This window comes from Anser brachyrhynchus (genome assembly GCF_964034855.1).
Source record: "Anser brachyrhynchus genome assembly, chromosome: 7".
NCBI lineage: Eukaryota > Metazoa > Chordata > Aves > Anseriformes > Anatidae > Anser > Anser brachyrhynchus.
Genome location: NC_137701.1, coordinates 16,955,075 through 16,978,818, shown reverse-complemented (window position 1 = coordinate 16,978,818; position 23,744 = coordinate 16,955,075). Strand labels below are relative to the sequence as shown.

General features: G+C 40.5%; 1 protein-coding gene and 1 long non-coding RNA gene across 4 annotated transcripts in view; one reads left to right on the top strand and one right to left on the bottom strand.

The window, feature by feature from the left end:
- Positions 1–10,524: 10,524 nt before the first annotated feature.
- On the bottom strand, positions 10,525–22,792 carry LOC308197959. The gene is made up of 5 exons (XR_013953477.1): positions 22,161–22,792; positions 21,128–21,186; positions 15,614–15,762; positions 13,842–13,999; positions 10,525–10,813 (listed from the first exon to the last, which is right to left on the bottom strand). It is a non-coding gene; the product is annotated as an uncharacterized lncRNA (long non-coding RNA).
- Positions 22,793–22,985: 193 nt separating this feature from the next.
- The window catches only part of UBE2E3 (ubiquitin conjugating enzyme E2 E3), a 61,062-nt gene continuing 60,303 nt past the window's right edge, over positions 22,986–23,744 (top strand). Inside the window, exons 1-2 of one of the 3 annotated variants that reach the window (XM_080601093.1) lie at positions 23,315–23,376; positions 23,644–23,704. The gene's annotated coding sequence lies outside the window, so the exon portion shown is untranslated. Of the gene's footprint in view, positions 23,233–23,314; positions 23,377–23,622; positions 23,705–23,744 lie in introns of those variants that run through there. The other 2 variants (XM_080601092.1, XM_080601090.1) reach the window with 2 other exon arrangements.

Sequence of the window (23,744 nt, the reverse complement as noted above, 5' to 3'; positions counted from 1 at the left end):
CTGGGAGAACTCACTAATTTTGTTATCAACAGAGAAGAAACCTCAGTAAGGTCCATTTCAACAGTGAAACCATAGTACATGTGCAGATCGGTGGGCACATGGGCAGGAGCTCTGATGAATTCTGGAGTAAAAGGAACCAACCCAGTAAGTAATACACCAGTTCCATGGCAAGACTCCATGGGTTTCATTGGATCCAGATGGCTTCCTAGACTCAGCAGGACTTTAACGCATGGATCCACAGACCTAGTCTCAAACTCAGACCCATCAAACTCCATATGCTGACCAAAAAAACATAGTTGGTGCCTGACTCCTAAAGGTGTGTTTCACTCTGTGGCCTCATCATCTGACTCACCAACCAATTTTTCAAGCCGAGTCTAGAAGAAGCCAAACAATTAGGTGCAAGGCTGAATTCAGGAACAGTCAAGTCAACCGAAGTTAAGACAACACCTAACTGAGTTAGCACCATGGGACACAGCATTAAGTTCCAGAGCTGGGGTCCAGACAGGGGTCCCAGGGGCACAGTTTCAGTAGCGTACTCTGTGGACTAGGGTTAGTACACTTAACACTTTCTGTCTTTTTATACTCAGATCAGAAGATACAAACACATTCAGTAAAAGATGATTATTAAAGGTTAATTTGCTGTATTTTTTTCCTGCCAAATTACCAATTAATGTAGCTGGAAATAAATATTTTACAGATCTATAATCAAGCCCAGAAAGAAACTGAAGCTTCAGTTAGAGCCTCTAACTATTAATGTATTAAATTATCCTGATATATCTTCAGCTGATTATATCAAGCACTCTTCCAGAATTTGAGAGAGTAGTAATATATTAAATGATAAATGAGTATTGATTATTTTTATTTTTAACTTATGTTCCTCTAGATTTTCATATGGATATTGCCAACTGTTGCTGAGCCACAGGGAATGGAGGAAGTGGTTTCAAACAAATACTTAATAACTGTGTAATAACTGAATATCAGGGTTGCATTTTTTCTTTTGTTATTTCAGAGGTGCTCTAATGTTAAGTAATGATACATTGTGGCTACTTTTTTAAGTCACATATGTATGCATATATCCATCACAGAAAGTTGAACTGAACTGGGTTTTGTTCACCTGTTAAGGATGTCCAGTGGGAGGTACAGAGGAAGCAGAGGAGAATCACAGAAGTACTGTCTCATAGATTTTCATGTCTAGTTGCCACACCATGCCCCTTTTGAGCATCAGACCCTGTCCACCTATTACCAGAGGAACCAGTTAAGTTTTCAAGATAATTAAAGCTTAAGTAACAAACAGTCAAACAAACAAAAAAGGAACCCTATTTCACCTTCTCTTCCCTCATTTCCCTCACTCTCTGACACCCACAGAACAAGCATGTAAGATGCAGGAAGTATGTTCTTTCCCTTATGTGAACAGCACTTGTTACAAAGGGAGCATAGCAGCTAGGTATGCCTGTTTCATTTAAAAAAACTACTACCCGCATAGAACAGTGTTTGATCAACATACATGCTAACAGAGTATGCCTGCATATATACATTTATATAGGCACAACAAAACAACGGCTAGGATTGTGTTTGTCAACATTTAAAGATTTGGAAGTCAGAAATGCCATTGCCAACTCTTTTTGTAATGTGTGATCACAAAAGATTCCTGAAAATGCTACTATTGGCACACAAGTCATGTTGGTAACATTATCCTACACAAAAGAAATATTGTTGTAATCAGCAATTTTCTAGATGCCAAGTGCTTTTTGTTTCAAAAGCATTTTGTTTTTCTATGCAAAATTGCTACTGACAGTAGTTTTTCTTTAACATAAAAAAATTACTAGGAGAGATAATAGCTGCTATGATATCTAAAAAGTAATATTCATATTGAGTACAGTAATTCTAATAAATATACCGTTTCCTAACAATTTGTGGCATAATAAATTCAGTCATTTTACAGCATATAAGAATGTTTTATTGGCCATTACAAAATTCCATTTCCTACCAGATAGCTCCCTGCAGTTTTGTCTCCCAATTACAGAAATATCCTTGAATGCCTTTTTAGAGAATCACAGGCCAAACTACATAAAAAAAAACCAGCCGCAGACCAGCACAGAATCTCTAAAAGCTGTCTGTTGAAAACTTCCAACTACCCATTTCAGTTTTCCTTAGTAAATATAGCCTGGAAATGCAATCCCCAATTTAGACCCCACCAAGTATCGCAATATTGTACTTATCCCAGGGTGTACATGTAATCAACTTTTGATGAGAAAGGAGATGCAGATGCAGAACATGACCCACACTTGAGAGATCTATGTGGCCCACACGGCCACACGGCATCAGAACACTTCAGAGAGGCAGTGGAGCAACTATAGTCGCCACACCAATAGCAAACAGATACAGAGTCCTCCTACAGACTTCACTATTCCACTATCCTTAGTGCAGTCCAGACACACGGTTTTGGCTGCATTAGGTGCTTGCATATAATCAGCTGAAGGATGCAGATGTATTATGACTGGAAATGAAAATGCAGAGGGTTCTGAAATAACAGTGAATGAGTTAATTATATTAAAGGATAGGAATTACTTACACTGTGAGTGAAGAACACGTAGGATGCAGCTGGATAGAGCAGTCATTCAGTTAAAATGGAAACAGTTTATGAAGGTTGATCTCTAAAATAAAATCCATTTTGCTGTCATTAAGGGAAGCTTGAATATTAAGTCTGACAAAAAGGCTAAGCAAAGTCAGCTGGAATTTGATATCACGTATACCAGGTCAAATTACACATTACAAATAAGATTCACTATAAGGTTAGCGTTCATGAATCATTTGTGAACAGATTTTCTGTATTTGTAGGCATACAGTAAATTACTTCTATGTAAGCATGCCACAATCTTCTGCATTGTTTGCAAATTGCTCATATTGACTATTCATAGTACATAATTGATCATTTAGTTCACAAGCCAAAATTTCTGATCTCAAAGGATGACTTGGAATCTCCAAATAAAATAGAAATGAAATAACAAAGAAAAATACACTTTTGACATGCATGTCCAGATGAATACTCATATCTTTTCAAATGTGTGAAATTTTAGTAAGTCTTCAGAAACTGTGCAAATATGAAGACTGAGAAAAAAAGTGAAATTGAATACACTGCAGTGCTCATCAGCTAAGTCAATAATTGACAACTGATTTTTTACCTCTAATTCTCTGAATTTCAAAAGAAAAAGAATGACAAAGTATTTAAATTGCCCCCAAAAGAAGGAAAAAGCACTGAAGGTAATGGGTAACCTTTAGATTAAACAGTAACTGAAATATGACTTAATTCCATGGAGAAAACAGCATCATAAAAAAAGCTTCATGAAAAATGAAAACACACAAAGCAGAATAAAAACTTAGGCAAATCAAGAGAGAATGAACTTAACTGCAATTTAAAATAATTAAGGCTCCATAACATAAATGACATACCTCATAGAAGTGATCATATAAGCAACATCTTTTTCAAAAAGATCTGCCCTCGAGAAATGAAGAAACTACAGAGATTAGACAGAGGGTGCGGAAAACCAACTGAACAAAGATCTAAGAACACACAAGAGCAATTCCCTGAGCACTAGGAATTTTATCTGAACCAGAATCTACTGATAAACCAGGATTATTAAATTTGTAGAAAACTTTTAAAGCAAATCTAAAGAATAAGTATCTAAAGTTACCATAGAAGAAATTTGATACCTGTCAGACAGAAATTCTTCCTTCTTCCTTCTGCAAGTCCTCAATCACAAACATATACCACCTTAGTGATCTTAATCATCAATCAACCTTAATCATCACATGTGCTGATTATTTGGAATTTTAACTTGAAAGCCATGAAGATGAAAATAATCATTTTGCATACCATCACTACTTTATTATTATTATTATTTAAATAGAGTGTCTGATCATCACCTTCAGAAACCATGTGACAACGTCCTGGACATAAGGGGAAAAATCTAAGCCAAACGACAAATTGTTAAATAAAATCACTGAAAAATTCAGTAGAGTGATTTTACTATAAAATTAAAAGAACAGCAATGTTTAAAAAAAGTCTGATCAGTCAGAAGGACATTTCTGAAAAGCTGTCCTGTTCTAAGGAACAGATTTAAATGTCTTCTAGTTAATGTGTAAAATCTTGCAAGACAAAATTAAACACATTTATCTTATTAAGTACTTAACTTTTCAAATAGTGAGTAGACTCACTGAGACTATTATCAACACTATATTCTGACTGCCTGTTTTCAATACAGAAAAAGGTACTACCCTTTACTATTGAGCTTTATGAATTTGGATAAATCAATGAGTCATGGCATGAAGTTTTTCTCTTTTTTTTCCTACTTTTTTTTTCTTTTGCCTTACTTTCTTACAGATGTACCACAGAGTATGAAAAATAAGTAATGAAAATCTGGAAAAAGTGGGCTAGTTCACAAAGTATTGTATTCTAATGGCCACAACAGCAAACATCAAGATTGCAATAACTCCTATGAATAAAGATTGAAATAACTGCTTTTAAGGGCTCAGAACAAACTGTTTTTCTGGTCATGGTGGTCTTTTTGCTTCCTAAAGGACATGATCTCAAAGCAATGGTAGACATTCAAAAGATTTTTGTGAAGAGTGTGAAAAGTTTACTAACTTCTCATGCAGTGTGACAACTCACCTGCCGTTATTCATTATCATATTCAGTAACAGGAATAGGAAATGCTACAGAAAGAAAAAAAAAATTAGATTCTTTGGCCAAAGGTAGAGGAATGCTACTGTGTTTGATGGCTAGGTTCAATTCATTTCCGGGTGGTTAAATACCCACTAGGTTCAATTCAGTTCCAGGGGTTTATGTACCGACAAATACACTGGGAAGGATAAGAATCAAAAGTAAAAAATAAAAATAAAAAATGGCACATGGCATAGAGGTAACAAATCATTTTGTAATTGACATTCTAACAGGGGATGACATAACTAGGCATCACTTAAAGCAATAAAACTACTTAGGGAACACTACGAACAGAAAAGGATGTGTAGAGCAGGGAATACAGCTGATACATCTAAATAGGAATTCAAGATAGAAGTAGTCTTTTCTGGTCATCTACAAAACTTTTTCTGTTGTACGACACCATTCTATGATGGTTTAATGCATCCCAAATCAAAGGGGCTAGTGTCTTCAGATTCTTAAGCTTGTTACCAGTACTGACATTATAAACTTATTGCACAAATTTGCACAGATTTTTAAGAAACATTTAGGTACTTTGCTATTAATAAGGCACTATTATAACATTGCTATAGCAACACGAGATATAGTTGAGAAGACATTTTCTAAATCTTTCTACCCAGGTGCTTCTAACTTTAAAATCTTTTGCAAAAGCTTTAAAATGCTCACTTGGTTCAACTTAAATATTTCAAGTCTGTTGTCAACATAATAGCAAACAATTCAGAAAAAAAAATGGGAAGGGAAATGTCATGTTTGATGAATCAGAGTATATAAATATTATACTTCCTGTATTAAGAGAGAGATTCAGATGATCAGGCAGTATTCAGTAACAAGGAAGTGTAGATATGATGAATACGGCTCAAAGTTTACATAAACCTAAGTCAGAAAATTAAAAATTATGATATCCTCAAGACTTGTAATGCTGCCCTAGGCATAGAGATTAACATACTAAGCAGTGCACACATTAAATGATCAAAGTAAGCAGTATACACAGCAATACAATGTACCATGTAAGCACAAGTTAAGGTTATTTTGGGAAACAATTTCTTTTCTTATGTGTACAAAACCTTATGGTAACATAGGACCAGATTTACCTTGGCAGAAATGCGGCAGAAATGACAAGAAAGCCCATGAATCTGTCCTTGAGAAGTTTTCCCTTTTACAAGCTGTTTGCAAAAGTAACAAGATCTTTCACCTACAGACCTATACACAGGGCCCAGAGATTAGTGCTAGCTCTTCTCGGCCACTAAGCGATGCAGGTCTACCTTGGCTCTCTGGCATTCAAGAGCTACACCGTTCATTGAAGGAAGCCACACCTGTGCAACAGAATTCTATTGTTCCAACTATGAAAGGACCCTCTAAGGGAAGGTGAAGTACTCTAAGAAGCCTTCATTTTTTTTCTTTCCTGTGTCACCTGAAGACTGTGAAAATAACCATTCTCACAGCTAATGTGTAGTTTCATTTCTGGTTAAAAGAGCGAAGTCAAAACTTCCCACAGAATACAAATGCCTTATTTATTTTTCTTTCTTTTTTTCGGAGCCAATGTTGAATTGTGCTGTTCTGGTCATGACAAGATAATCATGACTGGAATCACAGGAATATATTTCCCTACTCCAGAACAGGATAAAGCTATTTTTGACAGGTATTTTCTCTAACCTCTACTCAGAAATCCTCAGTAATTCCACAATCTCACAAGACATCCTACCCTATTTTTGCTAGGAAGTTTTTCATGATGTCTAACATAAATCTCTCTTCCTGCAATTATGCTGAATTTATCTCTTAAAGATAAAGTAGGAAGTTCAGCAGGAGATGATGTGTGAATGATGATGTGGTGACTTGTGAAGCTACATCATCACTCCTCAATGTGTTATTCTGTAAGGACAAGCAGTTTATATTTTCACTAGAGATCATTTAGCTGAAATAGACACATTCTTTGGGGGGGTAGGTGGGGGGGGAGGGAGGCCAAATTTTAATGCAATCTCATTGCTACTATGCAGTTTTTCAGTCCTACTCAGGAAACAATATATCTCATGAAAGGGATTTTCATTGAATATGTATGTTTGCATATAATAGAAATTAGATACTGAAAGAAAAATTGCATTTTTTTTATTTTTGCATTTGTAAAATTTTCTGTACGCAAAGAACTATCTACAGAAAAAGTCCCATATAAACAGCAGATATATACTAATAGACATTAAAGTCTAGAATATTTTCAAACAGCTATTTGAAAAATTCATATGGAACAAGTATCTTGATTCCTGGAGAACACACTTAGCATAAAGCTTCTTTCAGAGCATTTGTTAACAGAAGAAGATGATTTCCCATTTTAGGTAAGTTGGATATTTTACATTTCTTAAGGTTAAAGAAGCACAGCTGTTTCTTGTATAATCAGAAAAGAAATACATATGGAAAATACACCAACTGAGAGTTTGTGTTTCTTCCCTGTTAAGTGGGTAGTTTATCATACCATCTGACTTTTCTCGTCAGGAAGATCTGACCACACTTGGTCAAATCCTTTTTGTACAGATCTTATTAGCTGCATTTTATACGTCTGGATACTGATTAAATGTGACAAACAATGGATGAGAAATATCAAGAAGAATATACAGGCCAGCACCACTCTTTAAAAAGATTTCAAAAGTATGCGGCAGAAAGGCACTCAGACTAAAGTAAGTTTTTTCACCAGAAACACCGAGTTCAATTTGTACATCAGTCCTCAAAGAAAAGAATAATTTAGGTTTGGTTGGGATAGAGAGGAGGTGATCACAGACATCAGCATAGGATGAATTTAGAAGTAGAGACCACAATCTCATTTTTAGTAAGGGTATCAGTTGAGAATACCTTAACATAAGGGTATGTTGCTGTTGCTGAAGGTCTAAATTCACTCACTGTCGCAACAGGCCAAAGGCAAGTACAACAGCATGTGACATCAATACATTTAAGTAAAATAAAGCTGAAACATCCCCGGAACAGAGCTACATTTCTGCACCAAGACAGGTTGGCAATTTAGTGTCACCAAAAGCTTACAAAGTAGGATAGACAGCAGACATGCACTGCCTTGGAGACCCTTGGAAGTACAACAGCTCCTGGCAAAGACCTTGTATCCAGATCCAGACCTGCTGCAATGTAATTGCAACTCTATGGAAATCACCCACCTCAACTCTGTCTGAGTTGAATCCTTCGGTGTTTTGTATCAGTTTCAAAAGAGCCTTTTTTTTTTTTTTTTTTTTTTTCCCCACCATAACAGTCAATCTAAGTGCTATTAGCAGCATGGCGAGATGACAGCTAGTAACAGCCATTTTGGGATTCTTAATGATTCTTATGTGTTGCTTTGGGAGGTGCTGAACTGGTGATGGTATCATCATTACTTTTGTTTTCTTGCTGAAATGAAAAGGGCTAGGGATTCGGCTCTCATTGTAGTCAACCAGTAGCCCCATAAAAAGAGTTAATATGCTGTGGTTTCATTTTCCACATGGAACATCTCCATCTCCTTTTCTATAGAAAAGGAATCCTCAAATGAAAAGCAACCTATTAACTGAAGTTACGGGCTGAGAATGTGGTGGGCGTGTATAAACATTATATTTGCAAGCATCTGTATTAATCACTTAGTTAACAATGAATCAGAATACATCATGTTTTCTCGCTCTTGGAATCTATTCAGGCCTTTTTTCCCTGCAAGCCTGTCCATGAATTTCTATGATGTTCAAGAATTTTTTGCTGATTTTCTGCTTTTTGGTAAAAAGTCAAAGACAGACAATATTTAGGAATTAAATTTGATAACTAGTCACTTACTGTGAAGAAGGTTATACAGAAATATGTTTGCTGTCAAAAGTGCTCATTTATCACTTACATGACACCTAGGGGACAGAAGTATGCTGAAGCATGAAAATGGTTCACTCAAGTTAAAACATTTTTTGTTTCTCTCTTTTCTTCACACCTTCAAATAAGATATATGCTCTTGCAATTGAAAACCTATTCAGATCTGAAACCAACTCAGATCTCTGAAACATGTTTAACATATTCTAGGTAGTGAAAAAGATAATAAGTAAATAAGGTAAGTCATTTATTTACCGATCCCCTGCAGCTACTGTATTATTTATCCCAGTGCAAACTGTTACCAAATAAGAATTGTGACATTCCACACAGGTGTAAATGATTAATTACACACAAGACACAGAGTGTAGAGCAGACTGCACAGGATGCAAAAATTTTCCCATTCTTACTCAGGGTCATTTTTAACTGTCACTAAATCCACCTAAGTACAATTTCCTTTTATTTATTTATTTTCCTCATATCCTACTTTTTTGGGTCTTTTATCCCTCAGAAATAGTTAGTCTTATAAAATTCAGGATAAAATAGGGTGAGTTACAGAGGTGCACCAGCATTCCTCTACAAACAACTTCATTAAAATCTCTTTACAAAAAAAGAAAATGAAACAACAACAAAAAATAACCACCACCACAAACAAACAAACCACAACAGTTCTTTTTCGTTCTTTTTCTTAAATGTTTTCAGATGTTTCCTGATTACATAGTTCTGGTTAGGAGTGATTCCCTGCCATTCCTCTAGGATCTTGGCTTGCCTGGTGCAAGACAAACCTGTTCTACTGCAGACTCTCACCATCACACACTGCACAGCTACTTTACTGTAATTTATCTTTTTTTTTTTTTAATAATTTAGCTATTTGCTGCTTTGATTTCAAATTTTTGTATTTCTGAGAAAAGTCTGTATAAAGAATTCCATAGTATTAAGTTAAAACTCAAATATGTGTTAAAACTCAAAGCATGTGTTAAGGAAGCTTCAACTTACCACTGTCAACAGATAGTGCAAAAAAGCATGTGTTTTCTTTAATTCTTCTAAGACATACTTAATAGCAAATAAAGCATGTATTTTCTTTAATTCTCCTAAGACATAGTTAATATACAGAAATGTTTAAAAACTAGAAGAACAATTTGATTAACTATAACCACTGCTTACTATTCTGATACAAAATAGTAGTAAAAAAAACCAGAGATGATCTCTATCCCAAATATTTTTGATATAAATAGACAATTCACAGACTGTAGATTAAGAAACAAGTATCATTAAACAGTAGTTCTGCAAATATTACAATCCATGAGGTCTTCTTTCTGTTAGTGTTTACTTTGTGATTGATTGCTTTGTTTGCTTTACTGAATAATATTAATGGTATACCATGAGTTCACCTGTTATTGGTCAGCAAAGAATACACACAGGAGAGAAAGGCTGCAACTATGGAAAAAGCTGAAATCAGAATTTACATCTGGAGAATCCACAGAGGACAGAAATCCAGACTGAGGCTCTAGCAGCAGGTTTTAAGTGAGATCTAACAAGTTCTAATAATGCAATACCTAATATAACAAGAATTCCACAGTCCTCTGCATGGATTTTCTATTGTCTAGCAGGAATAAGCTCCATCTGCCTTCTTTCCTTTACAGAAGACATTAAACTCCTTTTCTTCTGTGGCCATCTTCAAAAAAAACTTAGAGATGCTTTAAATCCCTCTACTCCTCTTCCAAGTTTGCCATGGTTTAGTACGTTTTTCAAGGTAAAGGATAAAAATATGCATTCATACAGTATAATTACAGAAATTTTGCTTCCCCAAGAAACCAGGCCTGAAACAAGTTGAAGAAAGCACTAGTAAGGAACAGTTGATGGTTTTTTTTTTTGTCTGGTTGTTGCTTTTTTTTGTTTGTTTGTTTGTGTTTGTTTTTTTTCCCTAGGGTAAGAGTTGACAAGGCTGGACAAGAAGGCATTCAAGAATGGAAAGAGCTGATCTAGAAAGAAAGGTTAAGTGAGGCAATGAGGTGGGTGGCCAATCTACCAAATGAGAAGTTATAGTGATAAAAACAGACAAATGCAAAGAGAAAGAAAGATGAGAGAGAAAATCGGAGGAGAGAGGGAGAAATAAATGAATGAAAACAGGACAATGGATTGACTATGGAAAGTAATATCAGGCTTGGTGGGGAGAGAAGTTTGACACTACTTAACAAATAGTCCCTCTGGAGGACATCTTCTCAAATTATTTACAAGCAGGAATTCATTAATCTTCATGTACATGAATGATGCAAGCACTAGAACCTGCAAAAAGAAAAAAATCTTTATATTTCAGATGTCACGAGATGGCAGTGACCAGAGGCTCTGGATGTCGTTGATACTCTCCAAGATGGAACACAGGGAGCAAATAAAGAATGCTGCATAGTGCAAACTGCAAGAATCAGAGTGCAGCATATTGATGACATTTGAATGATATTTGAAAATAAACTTCAGTAAAAGGGTTTATGCTCCAGGATTGCACTGGAAAAGAGGTCATGGTGAGAGAAGTTACAGAGCTATGACAGCTAATAACTAATAATGAGTAACAATACGTAACCACTGACATGATAATGGGTTTGGAAATGTTATAAAAATGGAAATAATTTTAAAGATTAAAATTAACCTGGTTTAAGGATGAAAAGGTCTTCAGTTTCATTTAGTAATTTATTGAGGGTTTAAAGTTAATTTAAAACCTAGAAATGCAACTGGATTATTTTAATCCTTTCCTGAAACTGGTTTAATAAAGGCCAGGCTGTCTCTTCAGCTCCAGTACTTTCCTTGCTCACAGGAGCACAGTGGTGGGCGGTGCTGAAGATGATGTAAAAGGCAATCGTCTCCATAACTGCCCATGCTCACCATACATTTCAGAAGTACACGACACTGGTACAAATCACATCCTGCATAACTGTGGAAAAGTGGGTATCAACACAGGAGCACAAAAGCTACAGTTTTGTTTGCACCACCTAATTCTACAGAAAGGAGACCTCTCCACTGCTCCCTTGCGTGTTCTCCAGAAGAAGGAATACCATAGTTCCTTGACATAGTTCCATGACAGCAGTCACTGAACAGACCTCTTTTATAGTGCTAAGAAAAGTATGTGGTATGGAAGGGAGAGACAAGGTTGGCGTATTATTTTCAGCTCTTGTAAAGAAATTATCTCGTTTTCAAAAAAAAAAAAATGTCAGTTTTGTTTCTGGAGAACAGTCCCACAAGGAGCCTGAGCAGTGTCTGAAGCCTGGCTGTGCTTGATGGGGGGGAAGTAGAGGAGGGAGGGGGGCAGGTACCACAGCAAGCAGTCAGGAGACTGCATTAGTAGTGTTCCTCTGCTTTAAAATTAGATATATTCCATAACAACTGTTTCTCCTCATTTTTAAAGTTGATCATTTTCCAAGAAACACTGAATTGACAGTACCTGTCTTTTAAATGAATTTGGCTGGAATATAATGAGATGCAAAAGACAACCCAGAAGAGAGGTTATTCTGTATTTCCAATTGGTGGTCTCAAAGAACCTTAACAATAAGTATCTATTAATGCTTTCAAGGACCCGAATTGTAAGTTAGAACAATTCTCCTCATTTTACAGATGAGGAAATTCTGACACAGATCAGTTTTGTGACTTCTGGGGTCACAGGGTAGCAATGCTATCTATCTCATCTGTCAGTCTCTGCTGCCCTTTCCCACAGTATATGATCTTCTCTCAAGAATTAATAACTAATATTACAACAGGCCACAAGCCTAAATTCGCTCTTTCCTTTGCCCAGACAGGGTTTATCTAACTTATTTCCTCTTCTCACTCTTCATTCTGACCTTTTCTGCTTTCCTCTTTTCTTCAATGCTGCTTTAAGCTGTGTACATGGTGAGGATAGCAGGGCTAAAATAACATGTTACACTTTACCCTGAGGGCTGTGAAAGTTGTGATCATTCTTATCTGTTTCAGCAAGGGTTTCAAAAGGGTTTCTCTGTTGCCAAAAAACCCCTTGTCTTCTAGTGTCATGAGACTTACCCTTGAGGTTAGGAGAAGTGCTGTTCCTAAAGTAAAGTAGACGGCAGGAGAGAACATTGTCTGAAAATGAGCTGCTCTAGGTAGTGACTTGGAAAACAAAGCTTTAAAATTTAATAATGATATTCTGAAACTGACCCAAATTCTGTGGAGGGCCAGCCTACACAGGGAAGCAAACCTCTTAGATCCCAGGAAGCACGGTAAATGTTAGAGAGCAGGTACACCTGAAGACAGAACAGAAATCTCCCCTTTCTAATGGGTGATGGAAAAAGAAGTATTTATTTGTTACTGGGAAGATTTCTTGTATGTGGAAATGTCAGGACAAATGGTCAAACTCAAGCAGGGTACTGAACAAAACACTGGTTTACCTCTTCAGATATGGTCCTGACAATGTCATAAATCCTCTGTCATGGACTGAAGCATCATGCAGCAGAGGTGGACAGGAACCACCCCAAATCAAAAGTAGGCATTAGTTTAATTCTACATTTCTAGGAAGCACCTTTTTCCAGAAACTTGCTGACATCTTTGCAGGATATTAAGACCTGTGCTTGCTGCATGACTATTGCCTGCCAAAGATGATTGGCCTGTTCTGTTAAGCATGCTCCTGTTTCCTTATAGTATGGTCCTTCTTCCACGGTTCGCTGTGTTCAGCCCAGTGTGAGAAATTAATCTACAGTCCCAAGATACTACAGACAGCCAATTTTAGGACTGTTGAAACCTCAGTGATATAGCTGAGGATATTGCAGGACATCTGCAAGTATTATACCTTCAAATTATTTTCCAATTTGCTTCATTCCTGTTATATCTGACAATACTGTTAAGAAAATAGAGGAAGAGACTGTAAGAAAAGTGAGATAAACCTCCTAGTGGTGGTCACCTGCAGGAGAACCCACATTCTCAGAGAAAAGCAAAACAACAAAAACAACAACAAACAAACAAAACCAGATGATTTTCTCTTTAGTGGATACTTTAAATCACCTGAACTTAAAGATTTTCAGATTGAAGGGCAAACAAGCAGGGTAGATGTGCAACTTTATTTTTCAGGCCATTCCTAAGTTTCTAATTGTGTTTGTGATGTGACCAATACATGCCAAGCTGGTTATCCAAATGACAATCATGTGACTGATTGGAGAGACAATTTGGGAATGTCTGAGTGTGGTCTGTGTGTAAAACCTGCAAACACCAATCTTGGGACCTCTCTCTTGTGGACAGATCTGAGAGTTGACTTGATGGCAGACGCCTTCAAATAATATTACTACCATTTTACCATTTGTGGCTGAATAGTATAGCGTACCTTCTTTCCCTGCTGTTTTGAACAGCCTGGTGGACTGAGTTTGGCTAGCTGGCATCATCTGATCTGGCTTTCTTAATGCAGGTCAGGGTAGAGCTGTAGTTCAGCATTGAGGTCAAAATCCATCAGTTCTTGATCTTTCACTCAACAGCATGAGTTTTCTGTTAATGTAGTGCAAAAATAAACAAACATAATCAATTCACATATAATTACTCAAGAGAATGATGCATTTATTCACCTCTGTCAGGCTTTTTTCTTACATCACAGTGTAGTAGAGGACAACACTAAAGGAAATCTACATATCTGAATCCTGTGGATTGGAAGATGAATGCTTTCTCCCACTTGTTTCTCAATTTCCCTTTTTTTTTTCTTCTGCTATTTTTTTTTCCAGAGCAGAAACACGGATTATCAACCATTACCCCTGAGTCTCAGCATAAAAGGTTTTCCAGTTCTACTGGACATTACTTGTATGAACCATGCTTTTTGATAGTTCAGAATGACCCATCAATAGCATATTAAATGCTAAGAAATAATGCAAAGAAAAAAAAGGTGATTTGCACTTTGAAGCCTTTTTTCTGACATACATGTCTCTGTAGGGTAGGATTCTCTGAAGGAAGAATTTTGGAATGTAAATACTGACTTTGCTGCTTCCTTGGTACAAAATAATGTATCATTGCACAGTTTTTTGTTTGCTTCAGGATTTTACACATTCTGAGTCACTTATCCATATTGCCAAAGTTTAATAGCTATTAATTTGATAAAACGAATCTTAATGTCACTGTATTTCTTCATAGAAAGAAGTACATATGACACAAGCGTTTCATCTAGAATTATGTTATACCATACTATTTCAAAAATAAGTTTGAGAAAGATAATTAAATAAGGAAAAAATGTACTCTGGAGACTTAAAATGCACACCGCAAAATGTCCATTATTAAATGGATATGCTTTAACCGCTTCATACTACTGGAACCATTTTGCTTCTCTATCTCCTTTATCCTTGGTTTGATGCTGAGATAGGAAAGTATCATACCAGAATGTCCTATCTATATTGGAGATGAGAAGATATCATATGTACAATATCAATGGGAGTTACTAGCTTTTTTTTTTAAACAATCTGGCCACCTGTCTATGTACTGGGATTTAGACACTTCACTTTAAATACCTGTGTCCCAGTTCAATGCTAAATTAGACGAATTTGATTCCATTGACCTCAAAATTTCCTTTTTCCTTTAGTAGGATTAATACAGTCTACTAGCATTACTATTTAAAATCATGAGCAGCCTGACAGCAAAGGCCAAAAGTTCATTCTCACACACAGTTGAAACAGGGACAAAAATAAGCAGACCTCAGGAATGATGATCTCCATTTAGCAAATTAATTAAAACAACGTAAGGTAACATAGGAATAAGAATACCCCTGAGACATTTTTTTTTCATGGCTTTCAAGATCATGGATACAGTACAAAGTAAAGAAATCTTTTGATGTTAGATGTGTGGAAGCAGCTTCCCTGGCATATTTTTTCTGCTGTTTTGAAGTTAGCACCATGTTCATATTTGTTCTGGCATAGTATGGTCTCTTCTGTTTTTATTTAACCAGAAATCACTCCTAAAAACATAGTATATTAATATTCACACTAAGCATTAATGAGAACATAGTAAAGAGGAAGTAAAAGGCAACTGTTAGAGATTCAAAGATGAATAGGCAGTGCTACAGTTAGAGCAATGCAAGCAGAGGTGGCATGAGATAAGCCTGCTTTTTCTGGTTTTCCTCACCTGCATTTCACAGAACACAGGAGCATCATTTCAGCTTCACTCAGGTTGGAAAACCTGAAACACTTTAAAGCTGGACTTCAGCAGACACTCTGACTTCCTCGTGATACTGTGTTCAGTGATACAGAGGAGCACGTATACAGTTCTCCTACCTGAAGAGACGGAGTTAATTTACATGTTTATTAAACATTGTAAGTAGAAGCATGCACAGCAGTGTCACATTGCATTGTGAAGGAGGGCTGCAGGAGCAGCTGGGATTACTGCACTGGAAAACACACAACAGTCTGTTGGCACACACGTGAATAAAGGTAGGGAAATGACACTGTGGGTTTTTGAGAGAAAAGCCACCTGACAGCATTTGGCAGTGCAGCTGTGCTCTGCAGGGGCATGGAGACACCTTTGATTTCTCACTCTCTGCTGGGAGCTCGGCACAGGCAGTGCACGTGGCTGGCCAGGAAGGACACTCATCCATCAGCCGCTACCCAGCCAGCCTAATGAGAGACTCCAGAGTGAGCCTGGTTCAGTTTTCACTTGGAAGAAGGAAGTTGTTCAAAAGTGTAAAATAGAAATGCTCATTACGAAAAGAATCATATGGTGAAACAAGAGTTTACTGTTGAAGCCATGGGACAAAACTAAATCAGACCGACCGCACACCTGCTAAGCATAATTCCTTTCCTGTACAAAGATTTCTGGCTGATGACATTAGAAGAGCTACTTGAAGACAGTCACGTCTTGACATCACACAGATGGGGGTGACAAAATATGACTATAACAATAAAAGCAGCTTATTTCAAAGTCTGCACCACTTCACCACTTATAAACTTCATAGAAACCTTTCAACATACTCAGTGACAAACATAACCCCCCCTCGACTGCAGGATTCAATCTGCTCTTGTCCTTGACTTTTCCCAGTGTGTCTCTAGGGCCTGACTTTCCACCTCCGATGGCTGTAGCTGCAAGTATTTAAGACGGTACTACCCTGGCTCTCTACTTGGATGTGACTGCTCCAGCAGGGCTGCTAACAGAAGAAAATACATGGAAGCTCTTCCGCCAGGGCTGTCCTCCATTCTCAGCCCTCACCACCACCATGAGGATCCCTTCCTGACACACATTTGTTCCTATTATGACTGCTGTGGGAACATCTCCCACCCACTGGGACACAAGAAAGACAGCTAGGAACTGCAACACCTACTCCTATTACGGAGACTGTGCAGGTAGCTTAGGAGTGCAGGCTGTGGAGCATCAGCCCTGCCCAAATTGAAATGGTGATTTATCATGATAGGCCCCTGACCTGTCTTTCCTGTCCCTTTGTAGGAGTGCATAAATGCAGACAGTAATGCTCCTAGTCAAAAAGCAAGATGCTGCAATACTATTCTACTGGAGTATTTGGTAATCCTGATCTTTATATGCTAAAGAAGACATCGCTTCTTTATTGTACAACAGGCGATCAGCCAAGCTGGCCTTTTATCCAGTGCAGACGAGATAATAGGAAATATGTATGGGCTTTACCCTATAATTAGGGCGCGTTCAGAAGTGTCATGGGTTTTCCAGGCAGGCAGATGTAAGGCACTGTGATTCATCACAGATGGGTGTGACTGCTCCCAGGGATTTGTAGAAATTTTTTAAAATGCTGACCAGTTCCTTCCTCTTTGATGGGACGGCAGAAACCAGAATTTGAGGAGCCTGTTGGGAGAGAAGTGTGTCAAATTGCTGGGCAGGCAAGCCGGACAAAGCTGTTTCTGCCAATTGTCACCAGCACTAAGAGTGATAGAGGAAAACTTTTATGCACCTAATCTCAGAGAAGTACCTTAGCCAGACTGAAGGAGCTGTCCAGGATCCTTTTGTATTTAATAACCCCCTCAGGATCAACCAATTTAGTCATGTAAATTTTACTATATTAAAAAACAAAACAAACAAAAAAAAGATAACCATCAATCAGCTTATGAATAATGCCCTGCTCCATGTGTACGTTTCTTTCTGACCTCAACTCGGTCAAGTGAGCTTGACTTTGTAATTATCTCGCCTTCTTCTGGCTGGCATGAAAGGGCATATTAGCTCTATTACTACCAGCCTATTAACTTTCTGCTTTCACTCAAACAGTACAGGCTGGTCTTTTGGAGCCAAAGGTTTTATGGAGCCAAAGGTTTCCAATCTGAGCAGTCTGTAGATAGCACTAATATATATGCTTGTGTATATACTTATAGATAATTTAATCTGAGATAGTTTAGGGGTGGAATATCTCTTTGTAACAGGGAAATTAGAAGCTTACAAAGCCTTCAGCAGTATTTGCTACAACAGCTACAACTTTCACAACAGAATATCACACACTGAGAGTGATGGCATTATTTTACTACACCCTGTGTGCAGAAACGGGACAGGTTCTCACACAGTTTTCTGAGAATGCTGATCTGCCAGGGTTATATTTGTAGAGCCAAGTTCTCCCTAACTTATGATTTAAACACTACACTGTTGGATATACACTAAAAAAACACTAAAAAAATACTTTTCTAGAGTTTATGAAGTGGCTTGTACATGTATCATTCATACGCTTTGGTACAGGTAAAAGGCTGATGGTATTTGTATCTTCCTCTGCTACAAACACTGACGATAGTGTACTAAAACCTGTGTCTGTGTTAAAGCAAGCTGAAACTACCAATTTAAATACATCAAGGATTTTTTTTTAAATTAAAATTTCAAGTGAAAAATTCACTTCATGATATCGCTTGCAGACAAATACTCACTGACGTGACACCTATTTATAAAGACAGAAATACCTTTATGAAGTGCAAATTACTATTGTCCAGTCGACACACCAATCCCACCTGAAGTGCCTCTATTTAATTTTTCTCCCTCTGCTCATTGCTTTCCAAGTAAAACAATAATTATATAGGTTAAAAGCTGACTAGCACAAGCTGCTTTCAAGAAAAAAAATGGATTTTTTTTAAGCACTGATAATCATTTGACATGCACAGACACTGGATTAATATGAATGACTACAGGAACTCCAAAGGGGCCGTTATGTTTTTTTTCTTGCATCAATAGGCTACACACAAGGAAAGAATTTACACAACAGAATATGAGGACTCCATGGGAACCCTGAAATAAAAACATTTCCACATGACTTTGTGCTACAAAAACATCCATTTACCTGACATGTTTTTTAAGTGCTTAATGCTAATCTGCCCATTAAAACCTAGTACCCAACAGTCCATTTAGTCTGTGTAAAATGTGTTTGCCAAATGCAGTGCATACCATACAGGAGAACTTTCTATCTATTCCAGTGGATTATGATGAAGATTAACTAATGTCTGTAGTGCTTCAAGATGTTAACTATTTTTCTATGGATTTAGGTACAGCAGTTCAACACGATAAAGAGCCCTGGCCAACTTGCTAATTCCTGTGCTAAAATACAGTTGGTCACATTATTCTCCTCCTGACTTTATTCAAACATGTAAGGACCCAGAGAAAGTAAAGATACCCTCAAAACTCCTTTAAGTGTCCCAAATTCTAGGCCTTGTGGCAATCTGCATTAGAGCAGTCTCAGGATTATTCCTCAGCTACAAGAGCTTCCAAAAAGTTATTCTTCAAACAAGAGCAACTGAAGCACAGCAGTGTTCTGGCTCTCGCCTTCATTTCTTCCACCCTCCCTCCCTCCCTCCCCATCCTTCCTCTGTCACATTCCTGAGCCACTATTTGGAAGGTGGCAATGCAAAACCAACAGATGGGCTAAATACTAGCTGACAAAGAGACAGGGAAGTGGTTTCCTAACAGTTGGATCCTGCCCACTGCCATGCTTACTTCACCTCTTGGTTTGGGGACAAAAAATTACTTCTACTTTTCTTATGGATTCTTGAGGATATAAATAAATTGAAACACAGTAGGAAGACTGTTCTTTAGGGGCTTATTTTGCTTTCATAAACCCAAATGAACCTATAGCATCACAACATAAAAACAATCCTATTTATTGTAGTGATTTTAAGTTTAAGGCACCACAGGATGAGCTGTAATTACTGACTTTGTAACAGGCTTCCTGAGCTCCCTTCTGTAAATCACTACATCTCTTCCCGGCTCAAGGTTTTGTTTCTAATCTAACCTACTCTACTAGCTCTCTCTGCTAAAGCTGTAAATTATTTGGGGAAAAGACACACTGGATATCTGCATGTGATCTATCTTACAAGGGTCAGCAGTTGCTGCTGTGGAACTAATTAATAACAAAAACACAATCTAAATTTTATCACATCACATCTACTAAAAAAAAAAAAAAGACTTTATTCATTTCCTGGCTCTGCAGTTTGCACACATTCAGCCGTAGCATCACTGTAGAGCTCCAACAGGTGCTTTAACAACACAGCCTGGTATGGGAACACACAGGACAGAAAGATGCATTGGTAGGTGGAGATATATTTACTGTCAGGAAACAATGATTTTGTGATAAAGAAGATGGAGTATATGACTGTAAACATTAAATAGTATTTTCAATTGTGCTGCTCTTAATCATGAAAAATGTTCGCTGGCCTTATTTTACCATCTGTACACCCTTAAAATGGTAGGGGCAAGGAGATCAAGCAATGATTTTTCCATCCCTTGTAGTTCACTTGTGAGAAGCGGAAAAAGCCTTTCACCCTAGTTCTGGTGCCAGGCATTGAGCTGTTTGCTATCACAGCATTTCATGTCAGATGGAGGAGACTGAACTGTGAATTCCTAAACCCAGAAAAATATTTTCAGATGTCTGTGCAGCCCAAAGCAGCTGTTAAACCTCTGCATGTTGACAGTAACTTCATACCTGTGCTCTGACAGAACAGGGATGGAGACATACCCAAAGAGATACTGGGCTTCTGATAAAACACCAACAGCCTTTGAGAGTAGGGCTTGCAGGGAAAAGAAAAAAAAAAATAGGGCATCTGATCACAGAAAAAAAAAAAAGCAGGCCTCACCCATGCCTGAGTGCCCGGGACTATTCAGACAAGTCTGAACTTAGGAAGGCTCTGCACCTCACAATACTGGTTGCACTTTCACAGTTCAAGTACCCAATAAACTGGCAGAGAAAAAGCACTCATGAGAGGTACATCAGTTAAAATTACACTGATGTCACATCACAATGGGCATGAAAAGTCAAAGAGATCACGATATGTAGCTTTGTAACTATGGCTATTAAAATCAGCATTTTCTCCCTCTGCTTCCACTGCACCAGATCTCAGCGCAGTACTTTTTCTACAGTTGACAAGATAACAAACATACCCTATGAAAATACAACCTCATAAGAAGAAACTGTCATCCTTTGCGCCTTGATGTCAAATGAATGAATATGCATTCAAATAAACACCTGTTATATCCACAAGTTGCTGTAGTAAATTTGTTTTAATAAGGTACAAAAGGCTGGGGAAAAAATACAATCTAGACTGATTTTTCAATTAGCCTCTGTTAAATGGGCTTTATTTTCGTTTTGTATCCTAAAAGCCACAGAAGCCACACAACGTGTAGCTGTCACGGTGAGCAACCCTTGACCAATCTACTTACACTCTGATGTAGATGCGTACTCTTCTAATCATTTTTTGGACTCCTCTGTTGATTTTCACCTGAAATAAAATAAAAGTTAAACACTTAATCCTGACTTTCAAAACACCAGCAAGCCTTATCTTGGGCATCATCAACAGAATAGGAAAGAGGAAAAAAAAAAAAAAAAAAAACCTTTCACTGCTGACTGACAGATTTTTGATATTGCCATGCTTCCCTTTTACTAATTATGCCCAGATTGCTCATCATGCCAGATACTGTTTATGCTAGGAATTTTCTACAGCATACCTCAGGGGCAAATTGCCTGTAGTGGTGATCTGGGAATTCTCTATAGCCTACTTTAACAAACAAACCTGCAGTATTCCTCTACATCACGTCATTCAGCTCTCTCACCAAATCTTCAGCATACTTTTCAACTGAGCTAACTTCAGCTACTGACAGAGCTGTACTCCCTGACACACTGGTTGTGTAGTTCTTCTAGAGCACGTTATAGACCCTTTGGCCCCATGATCCTGCTAAACCTAAGAAAATACAGTAGTTTTAAGTCATTAGGCTGTTGATAATGAAAGCCCTTGAGGTAAAAGCCATCGAGGTGCAAGCCCAAGTGCTGGACAGCGGTTTCATGTAAATTTCCCCTTTTAGTGTTTACACAAAACTTCACAAAAATTGTTAATTTCACCTCTGCTGTAGCCAACTATTCACAAGCCCGTCTGCTTTTCACAAATAGAGTAACTCTTCTTTTACAAGTGGATATTATTGCTGGCATGATCGGACTAAGTTTGGAATATTTCCGTCACTCCAATCTGCGGATGGCTTTGGCCACACCGCGCACCCTGTAGATGTAGAGTGAGACGCTTCTCAGGTACGCCCCAGAGCGGCACATTTGTGATGGGCAAGAAATTACATTCCCATCCTACAGCACCTTCCCGTGACACCTGCTGCAACGGATTAGCCCCTTTCCCCTCAAAACCCCTCAGAGCGTGGCACGCTGCCTGCTTGGGACTCCTAAATGTGCTTTTACTCAGGACTGCCGTACCTGTGAGCAGCGGGGCTGCCCAGCAGCACCTCGGGTGCCCTTGTTCTCCTCAGGCTGTGGCCAGCGCTGGGCGGCCGAGCGAGGTGGGACCAGCTGCAGCCCCTGGCCCCGCTGTGCCAACAGGCCAGGCGGGCATCTTCTGCCTCACCCTGTGCTGAGAGCGGGGATTTCGGGGGGGGGGATCGGACGGGAGTTGATAAAACGTTTTGGTGTCTCTCCGTACTGCGGTGAGGGGCACGAGGTGAGGCGGGGCGAGGCATGAAGTGAGGCGAGGCATGAGGGAGGTGCGAGGCACCAGACGCGAGGCGAGGCTTGCGCTGACTGCGGCGACCCCGCCGCTCTCCTCAGGGCGGGCCCCGCGGCGCAGCCGTCGGTGGGCACCGGCCCTGCCGAGAGCCCGCGGCGGTTCCCGTCGGGCTGGGGGCGGCGGCTCAGCAGAGCCCCGCTCCCGGCCAGGGCCGGGGCCGCCGTCCAGAGCCTCCCGCTCCCCCTCTCCGTTCTCCTCCCCCCCCCCCCCCGTGCGCGCCGCCGCTTTGTCCTTGCCCGGCCCGGAGAGCGCGCGCGCCCCCGGCGGCGGCGGGAGAGCGCCTGCGCGCACCCCAGCCCGGAGGGGGGCGCGCTCCGGCGGCCGCCAGGCGGGAGCGAGCGCCCCCCTCGCCTCTCCTCTCCTCTCCCCTCCCTCCCCCCGCCCGCCGGCGGCCCCGCGGCGGGCGGGCGGGGGCGGGCAGCCGCCGGCGCCCCCCCCCCACCCCGTCGCTTCTCCCCCGCCCCCGGCGGCGCGCTCCCGGCCGCCCGCCGCCCCCCGCCCCGGCCCCCCGGCCCGCCGCGGGAGCCCGCGCCGCAGCGCCGGGGCCCGCCAGCGCCACCCGCCGGCCGCGGGGCCGCACCGCGCCTCCCCCCGTCCCCCCCTGCTCCGGCTCTCAATGTTCCACACCGCCCGGCCACAGAGCCGCCGCCGCCGCCGTATAGCCCCCCGGCCGCCTCCGTCCCCCTCCTCGGGCGCCGCGGGCCCGGCCCGGCCCCCCGCCACCCCGGCCCCCCGACCCAGCAGCGGGACAGGACGCGGGCGAAGGTAAGGGAGAGGCGGGCGAGGTGGCTGCGGCGGCGGCGGCGGCGGCGGCGGCTGGGCGAGCGCGGTGGGGGGAGGCGGGGAGGAGCGGGGGGGGGGGGCGGCTGGAGGAGCTTTGTTCTTGTTTTCGGCGCTCGCTGCCTGCCGGCGGCCGGGGCCGCGGGGCCGGGCCGAATTGACGCCTCGCTCCGGGCACACACGCAGCGGTGCGGGGCGGTGCGGAGCGGGGCCGGCCGGGGCTCTCCCTCCCCACAAAGCGCGGCCCCCAGCCCTGCCGCAGCAGCTCCCCGCCGCGCTCCTCCTCGGCGCCCCCCGCCCCCGCCTCGCCCCCCGCCCCGCCGCCGCAAAATGTCGGTCTGCCTGCCGGCCGCCGGGCAGGGGGGGTCCGCGCAGCGCTGCCGCCGGCCCTGCGAGCCGCCGGGGCTGCCCCTGCCCGGGTCGCTCCGCAGGCATCGCGTGCGGGTCGGGGCTCGGGGTGGGTTTTGCCACGGTTTTTATTTTTCCCCTTTAAAAAG